At 41.2% G+C, this 9,813-nt stretch overlaps 1 pseudogene; it reads right to left on the bottom strand.

Annotated features, from left to right (window-relative positions):
- Window positions 1-3,616: 3,616 nt before the first annotated feature.
- Window positions 3,617-4,643, bottom strand: LOC113177909 (putative non-functional immunoglobulin lambda variable 5-48 pseudogene; annotated as a pseudogene).
- Between the last annotated feature and the right edge of the window lie 5,170 nt (window positions 4,644-9,813).

Raw genomic sequence — 9,813 nt, 5'->3', positions numbered from 1 at the left:
AGAGAGAGAAAGACTGTAAGACTCATAGGTCAGAGTTTGACATGCTGCACTTTTCTTTATAGATGAAGACCCATGATTGAATGTTTGGATAAAAACATTTTTTTGGAAAAAAGATGTGCTCACAAGACTACCAACTGTAACAGAATACTATTCCTGAGACATGTGCCAATGTGCTTTCTTAAAAGATTAAGAGCTTGCTGATAATTCCCCCTGTGATATCCCCCTAACAAACAAGCATGAGAACCTTCATGTATGAACAGACCTCATAAACAATCCAAATTCTTCCAAAACAACTTGGTTAATGCAATAATCAATTGAAGTTTCTTAAACACAAGCAACTTCACCTGTTGATCCCCATTTTTTCTTTAAAACCCCAGTCTGCCTTTACCTTGATGGGACACTTGCTGGATTTCTAACTGAAACTGTATTTCCTGATATGCAAATCTGTTCTGTACCTGTGTAGAATCTGTCTTTGCTTTGAGCTTTAACTTATTTATCCTTTCTTGGTTGGCAATCCTCAGTTTTGACAGGATCCTGCTGCACTCCTTGGTGACCAGGCACTGCCATACTCACAGCAGACAACTTTCATTGTCACCTATGGAAACCTCCCTCAGTGTCCCATCAACAGACAGAAATTCAGATGGATCCCAAGGCCTAATGGACCTCTGGAAAACATCATCGTCTCATTCCATCCATTTCCCCAGGAGCAAATTTGTCCTTGGGCTGCTCTTCTTTCTTACAGTCTTGTCACCACTGGTGATATTGAAGAACCACAACATTATGTTGCCAAAATGACCTCAATTATGGCCCAAGATACCTCTCCTTAGGAATGTCCTTGGAGCAGAGTTGCAGAGGGGGTTTTCAAGGAGAAAAATCATGGATATCAGGGTTCTGGAGAGGGATGTGTTGCTGTAACTCCAAGTCCCTGAGGAGGAGGACGAGGAAAGGCACAGAGGTTTTGGCTTCACTTCTCCTTTGCCTGTGTCCCTGTGGTTTTTCCACCCTGGACATCAATTGTATGTTTCTCTCCACCATTGTACTGGGCCTTATCCTCAGCCTGAGTATTGGCAATGGTTAAGTAGTTGTTAGGCCAGAGCTGGAGCCTGTGACATGATCAGAGATCCCATCACCCTTGCTGTGGTTGCCATCACTATTCACCTTAATTACATACTGGTGGCTCTTTCCTGGCCTCTGCTTATTACCACCATATAAAGTAGTTGCTGTGTTCACTGCTCAGGATGTAGGTGACTGTGGCTGAGGCTCCCAAGGGATGAAGAAGCAGATGGGGACTGAATCAGCACAAACGGCACAAAAACTTGGGAACATACAATTTTGTGAGTGGCACTGAGTGCTCAAAACAATGGGAAAGACCTAACCTTAGGAGCTTTGTTTGGAGGGACATAGCAAGAGGATCCCCATATTGCTTTGGGAATGTCTGGCCTATGGATAAAACAAGAAGCAAGAAGCAAATGTGAAGCCAGTCCAAGGTGGGTGGAAGTTGTTTCCAAACACTGTGTAAGGAGTCTGCCAAGCTGGGCCTGGACTAGGCAATACCCCTTTTCATCCTGTGTTCCTGTAGATAGTTAAGGTAGAAGCAGTGGATGCAAATTTGTTCTTCTCTTCAGCAGTTTGTTTGTCTATGCATTTGTATGAGCTCTGAGCCTGGTGGCTTTGTGCTGGTAATTTTCTAGTTGAAGAAGAAGGGCCACATGGGGCCAGCTGCAATGGTGCATGCGTGGAATTCCAGCAGCATTAGAGGCTAAGGCAGGAGGATTTTGAGTTCAAAGCCAGCCTCAGCAACATAGTGAGGCCATAAGCATCTCAGTGAGATACTGTCTGTAAATAAAATATCAAAAAGACTGAGGTCACAGGGTTCAAACTTTGGTATGAGGATTATGGAGGAGGAGGGAAAGAGGGTGAGAGGGAGGGGTGGGGAGGGGAGGGGGAGAAGAAGAAGAAGAAAAAGAAGAAGAAGAAGAAGAAGAAGAAGAAGAAGAAGAAGAAGAAGAAGGAGGAGGAGGAGGAGGAGGAGGAGGAGGAGGAGGAGGAGGAGGAGGAGGAGGAGAAGTAGTAGTAGTGGGGGTACATGTGGATGTCAGGGGTGGAAAGGGCAATTCACCCTGAAGCAGCAGCCTCAGAGGAAAAATCGAAGAATGAATAATACCCTCTGCACTGGAACATTTCTAGATGTTCCCAGCCTGAGTGTCACAGTGCCCACTGCTGCCCACAGAACAAATGGCACCCAAAGTACATCATCAGTTCATGCAGAATTACCAATTCTGAAACATTTTTGCATTGTAGACTCTTTGACAAGCATCTTAAACAAGACACTTCACATCAGCATTTGCAATAACCCAAATTTATGCTTGATTCCCCCTGTGTTGTGGTGAAGAAATAATCATTAAGATATCTTGCTTAAGGGGCTGGGGTGGTGCTCAGTGGTAGAGATCTTGCCTAGCATGTGTGAGCAACTGGGTTTGATTCTTAGCACCACATATAAATAATTAAAATAAAAGTCCTTTGACAACAGAAATATATATATATATATATATATATATATATATATATATATATATATTTTAAAAAGAGAGAGATCTTGCTTAAGTCTCCAAAAGAGAGGAAGTCTATCAAGAGTCCTTCCAGGAGACTCACCTCACAGCTGTTCTTTCTGTCCATCCATGTTCTGCTTCCCCACTATCTCCTTTTCCCTCACTCAGGCCTTCTGGACCCTCTTGTGAGAAGCCTTTTTCCCTTTATCCAAGTGTACTTTGTTCTCTTAGACAGTGAAGGGGATATTTCTTCTACTCCATCCATGGCAAGTTACAAACAAGAACCTCTGGAACTATGAGGAGAGACTGATGTCCTGAACTTGAAAGCACAATGAGAAGGCACAGGATCATTGAGAAAAACAGAGACTCTGGGGCATGAAGACCAGATATGTACTGCTGGGTCAGCCCCTTTCAAGCTCTGAACTCAGGCAAGTTCCTCCTGCTCTCTGAGCCTCAGCTTCCACACCTGTGAAAAGATTAATGCTGGGATCAGAGGGCAGTTGTGTTTAAATGACTTAATTCATGGTTAATATTGGATACATGCACACAGTCAGAGAAACACAGGTGCAGGGATGACCATAGTGTGTGTACTGATCAAAGAAATGTCCATCCTAATATACTCCCTTCAGTCAGTTATCCCTTAATCCTTTTACTCAAATACCAATCTTGTCTCTATTCAGTTTTATTTTTCCAGAGTACTCTGAGCAAGGCCTTGTGCTGTCCTTGCTGTGACTCTTTCTATTAAGAAAGGTTCTTGGAGTCAGTGTGAGGTCTAAAAGTTGGGAAGGAGGTTCTGGAGTGTAGGATGCACCTTGGTGCACTCAGGAACTGAAGAAGATTTCACTGGGGACTGCCTTCTGGATATGGCAGAATTTGATATCATATATAGGATGCCAGCAAAATACTGTTCAGATTCTAGCTCTAGGTTTTTTTTTTTTTTTTTTTTTTTTTTTTTTTTTTGCATTGGTTTTAGAATTATTTCAGTCTTTATAATTATTTTTGAAACACTGGGGAAGAAGTGCAGTGTGAGAGAGATTTATAGTTGTATAAATTAATGTATTCTAATATCAAAACATGAGTGCATAGGTCAGAGCCTGTGGCAAATTGGTTTTGGTCCCACTTCCCCATCTGCCTGTTTCACTGTGAACAGCACCACTGTGCCACAACCCACAGTAATAGTCAGCCTCATCTTCAAGTTGGAGCCCAGATATCTGCAGAACACCTGCATTGGCTGAGGTATCTTTGGATCCAGAGAAACGACTGGGGACCCCAGAGCCCTGGTGCTTGTTTGACTCTGAGTAATAGCTCAGAAGATACTTGGGAGGACTCCCTGGTTTCTGCTGGTACCAATAGATCCAGTAACTTCCAACACTTAAGCCACTTCTCAGAGTACAGGTAAGTTTGGAAGAAGCTCCCGGAGATGCAGAGAGAGATGGCAGTTGAGTCAGCACAGGCTGGGAGAGGGAACCTACAAACAGAGAAAAATAGATAGGATAGTGTCCATGGTAAAACTTCTCCTAGGTTCATACCTGAAGAGTTGATGCAAACAGTGAATTGAGAACTGCTTACTGAAGGTTTTTCCTACCTATGCAGTGAGAGAGCAGCAGGATGAGAAAAGGAGTCCAGGCGATGGTAGGCACAACTTCCTATGTCCCACAGTGGAGGTGAGCTGCCACAGATCTCCTTTTCTTTCCCCCTTTCTGCAGAGGAGGGGCTGTCCATGCAAATGTTTCCATCATGACTGCCACAGCCACCCCACCCCACCCCAGCCAGGTGTTGGGGTTCAGCTCAAACTACAGACTAAAGAGAATGAAGGTTTCTTTTACCACTTGGGGAACCATTGGAGGAAGGACTGCTGAGACAAGACAAGTTTCCTGCCCAGAGGACTCTGCTATTCCAGAGTTAACACACTGGTAAGTCCCCTTCAGTTAACTCAGGGCCCCTCCTCCACACCAGGACTCCTTTGAGTGAATGGTCCATACTGAGAAGCTGTGCAGAGACCACAGGTTTGTCCCACAGTGTCCCCTGCTGGTCACAGGGCATACCTTCCCATGGTCCAACATCTTGAGAGCCCAACAGGTTTCTGTAGCTCATCGGTAATTGTCTAAATATAGAAGGTTGGATTCCTAAATACTGCAGTTTTGATATACTTCCATTCTCTCACCCTTTCAGAAGTTTTTTCTGTATTTTGGAAAGCAGAAAATCATGAAAAAATGATAAGTTAAGAGTTAGGTCTCCCATAGAAGAGGATGCAAACTCCATATGATTTCTTGGGTATATAATCTACAACATACATCTATTTTTACAATTTTGTAATATTTGTTTATGAAATAAACATATTCCCATGATTGGCACCTAATTGAATTGCATTTAATCTCCCACTTTAAGCCCTTTTAACTGTTAAATTAACTATTATATTAGGAAGCGCAGTGAATCTTAAGGCTTGCAGGTGTGGATCTCCTGTTGTGCCAGATTGCACTAGAATAAAATCCAACCTAGGACATGCATTCTTGGACACTCAGCAATCAACCTCCTTCATTCACTCCCAATGCAGATACAATTTTTTTTCCTATGGATACAGAAGAAACCCATCAATATTTCCTCTCCCCTTTTCCAATAAGGGTATTTGAGGGATTGAATAGTTAATTATGGGAGTATGCCTGATTTCTTTATCTTATGTGTATTAAATGCTCCACCTCTCTTGAAATTAGGACTCTTGCCTTCCTTCCTCACTTCCACTAAACTGCTCTTTTTATCCCCAAGCTCTGCTGTGCTATTGGGTTTCCTTTATTCAAAAAGGTTGTGCTATATATTGTGTCCATATTTGTATTATTTGAGATGGGAGGAGTACACTATTTCTTATGCCATCGTGACTGCAGAAAGTGACACTGTCTACTATCTAGAATTATTTACTTAGATTGTGAATCTTTTAAATTTACAATAATATGTCACAGATTTTCAAAATTATTGGTATGGCATACAGTTTCTTACTGGACCCAAGATAAATTTAATCCAAGGAACCTCTGCAATTTGTGTTGGTCGTGTTAGTGGTTCACTGCTACAAATAAGCTTTGGTGTTTAAATAAGCACATATAGAGATAATGAGAAGTAATAAACACCTAGAGAGGCCAGTAGAAATTCATAACATCTGCTCCTTCAGAATAGTAGTCCCTTTCACTTTTTAAGTACCTGGAAAATTTTCTGGTGCCAGAAAATGTATAACTGTGAAAACTCTGATTACAACTTATAAATTTTAATTAGTTTATGCCAATTATATTAAAAAGTTCAGCAGAGAAATTATTATATTATGAAGGGCTGGAATTTATGGATTGTTATGTTTTAAATTTAATTTACTTTTTTCTTTTTAAGTATATATAAAATAGAGTAGTATAGATATTTTGACATATTTATATAAACATGGAATATGTCTTATTCTAATTAGGATCACAGCCTTGTGGTTGAACATGATGTGGAGATTCATTGTAATATATAAATAAATGTGTGTGTGTGTGTGTGTGTACACAATTGTGTCAGTTATGTAATTTTTGATGAACTATTTATCTTAGGTGATACCTTACTCCACTTGTCAGATTTTTGTCTGTGGAACAAAAAATATAGAGACCCTCCAAATCTATTCTATTTGACACCCTCAGGCTGAGGAACAAAGTCAAGACCTTTTTTCTTTAGAAGTCTCTGCTGTGTCATCTTCCTCAGTCTGGGGAAATGACATTGAAAAAAGAAGTTTCCCTTATTTTCCAGGACAATAACCCACAAAAGGTTCACAAATAAGTGCCTCCAATTGGCAGCACCCTGGATATAGCACTGCAGTTACATTCAGGACTCAGATAAGTCCCTCAGTGCTGGTATATGAACATAATATCCCCTCAGTGATCCCCTGAGCTGTTCATCACCTGATAACAGTCTTCAGATTCAAAGAGCAATAAATATCCATCCATAATGATAGGGCCCAATGAGTTTTCAAACAGTGTCTACATAGTGAAGAAAATCAAAGAGAGCACAGCTAATCTATAACCAATGTTCCATGCACACTTAAGTATTTGGGGCTTGTGTGATACTCAACAAAGTCTCATCATCACATGGTCAGTTACCATCGACAACAAAATGAGCTGTCTATCAACACAAGGGAGATTACTCCTCTCCCCAGATTTGCTTAGATGGAACATCATGTAAATATATATATATATATATATATATATATATATATATATATATATATATATATATATATATATACCAGTGTAGTAATTGCCCTTATTGTGTACCATATACAATGCAAATATCACCATGTCTATTCTGTCCACATTGGTAAGACTTTATAGTGACATTTACAAGAAGGAACTCAGCAAGGTTCGAACATTTTCTATATTCTCATCACCCAAATGAGAAGACTAAGGCTACACCAGCACCAAGGAAGCAGGGTAAATTGAAGGCATATTCTCTAGGTGAAGTCCCCCTCACCTCATAAAAATAGTCTATTTTTTCTTAAACTAAGTGGGTAAAAGTCCATGCAAGCAACAGCATTGGGTAGGAAGATCCCCAGATGGTTAGGGGAGATACATGGTTCAAGAATGGAATCAGTTCATATCCCTGGAATCATCATGGGAAAGTGAGATTACTGTATGCCATGATAAAAATGGTTCCCCTTAACATGTGCATATTTTAATCACAATACAATGACTGATTGCTTTAAGAAAAAGGGCCCTTTAGGGGACAGAATACTCATGAATGGGATTAGTGTCCTTAAAGAAGAGGATTGAGAAGGTGGCTGTGTACCATGTGTAAATTCAGTGAGAAGAAGCCATCTGTGAACTAGAGAGTTGGCCACCAGCAGACACCAAATATACCAACACTTGGGTCTTGGACTTACCAGCCTCCATTAAGAGTAAAAATTAGTTATATTTTGTTTATAAGCACATCAGTTTAGGGTATCTTGATAGAGAACCCTGGAGGGGATATGATGCTTGTGTAAGATCAGAGGACAGTGCAGACTATCTATCCTAGGTCAGGGAAAGTGACCCTCATGATGCACATCCATAATCCCATATAGTCAGTGACTTTTGCAGTAAGGGGTAAGGAAGGGAGGCCAGGCTTTGGCACGGTGTCCTTGAAGTTTCCTTCCTTAGCTTCCACCAGAGTTAGGACACAGTATCCAGCATCTCTCTGATCTTCCTTCAATGCTTTCGTAGGATGGATCTACTTTATTTGAGTATGTTCCTTGTCTCACTGGAGTCCTGATATGAGCAGAGGATTCTTTTTTGTGCAGGACAGAGATGGTTACTTTATAGCCTGATTAAGTGGATTATCTGTTGCTAGGAGTCTCTATGCTCACTTTGTACAGACATATTATCATCTCACTGTCAAAGAACCTGTTTAATCATCATCGCTGGAAATACAGAATTTAATTTTTCTGAGAAGAATAGTTCTCAGAGACTGGCTGAAACTAGCAGGTGCAGAAGAAGGTAACCTTATACTTGGAGCTGGTCAGTAGGGCTGCACTTGGAGTGTGCTACACCTAGTGCAGCCCAGATGCTTGGAGTGTGCTATATCTAGTGCTTCCCAGATGCTTTCAGACCCCATATGTTTCTGAGTCATGTCTAGATTCTGGTAGGAAAAGCATGGGCCAACGACCTTCTTCCTTATCTGTTTACTCCCTGGAGAGAAACTGAACTCTGAGGAATAAGATTGTAGGATAGGTAGGTATTACCATTGGATTAAATCAATTTCTTACAATGGAGAAAAGAAGAAGACATTTCCCACACACTGATTCCAGGAAAATCAGAGGCTGATTGAAGTAATGAGAACAAGAGCCACCACCTGAGCTACATGTAGTTCCAAGCAAGTGCAATAGTGACTGCACCAAGCAGAGAGAATTCATCTGAGGGTTTAATCTCTCTTCCCCATGGGTCTGGAACACTGTGTAAGGCTTAGAGTTGTCATGCCAAATATTATAATAATAGTCTCATCTTCATTCTGCAGCCCACAGATGTGCAGAACACCTTCATTAGCTGAAGTATCATTTAGTCCAGAAAAGTGTCTGGTGATACTGAAGCCCTGCTGTTTACTTGAGTCTGAATAGTAATGTAGGAGACACTGGGAAGGTGGGAAGGGCTTCCTGGCTTCTACTGGTAGTAGTGTATTCCAAAGTCACCAGCACTGAAGCCAAGTCTGAGGGTATACGTGAGTCTTGTGGAGAGGGAGAGTGGCTGAGTCAGCCTAGACTAGGACAAGGAAACTGAAAGCACAGATACTCAAGGTTGAGCATATGGGATCAAAGTTTGAGTTGCTGGATAATCTAAGGTGGTAGGGTCTGCCTCAAGTGAGGATCCTACCCCTTCCTGAGAAATGAGACAAGATCAGGAGAATAGAACCCCAGGCCATTGTGGACACATCCCCCCGGAGGTCCAAACTGGAATGATCTACCCATGGCATCTCTTATCCTTCCACTGGTCTCACAGGGAGGAGTTATTGAGGCAAACATGGTCCTATCCATTTCCTGTCCTATTCCTCTGCATGCATCTATTCAGGTGCTGTTTGATGGGAGTCTGGCAGGAAGTACCTCAGGAGGCAGTACTAGAACCACCCTCAGATAGAACAAAAGTGCTCCTTCTGCACCACAGAGTGCAGCTCCACCATCTTTGTGCTTGGGAAATGCATAGCTCTTCAGATGGAAGGAGAACCTCATTGTTATACAGAATACATATATGACGTGATGAGAAAAAGAAAAAAAAAGTGTGTCACATTAGATTGGATAGAGAGAAAGGATGGGAGAGGAGGGGAGGAGTAGGGAGGATAGGAAGGGCAACAGAATAGAATGGATAATATGATTGATGTATGTTTATTCCATGTATGTATTATATATCAAAATGCATTCTACTGTCATGTATGACTAAAAAAAATAAAATTTTTTTATTAAAACAGTTATTAGAACTCACTAACGGATGTTGTTTAGTCAGCTATTTCACTGCTGTGACTTAAAGACACAACCCAAAGAAAAACTTGTAGAGGAGTAAAAGTTTATTTGAGGGATCACAACTTCAGAGGTCCTAGTCCATAGAAGGCCAGTTCTATTGGTCTGGGTCTGAGGTGAGGCTGAATATTATGGTAGAAGAGTGTGGTATAGGGAAGCACCTCACATTGTGATCTGAACGCAGAGAGTGTCCACTTGTCAGATACAAATATATATCAGGGGATTAATCACTGATTACATTAAGATTTTCATGACCCAATCACTTCTCCACTGAAC

Source organism: Urocitellus parryii, chromosome 3 (genome assembly GCF_045843805.1).
Source record: "Urocitellus parryii isolate mUroPar1 chromosome 3, mUroPar1.hap1, whole genome shotgun sequence".
NCBI lineage: Eukaryota > Metazoa > Chordata > Mammalia > Rodentia > Sciuridae > Urocitellus > Urocitellus parryii.
This window is presented reverse-complemented; position numbering and strand designations above follow the sequence as displayed.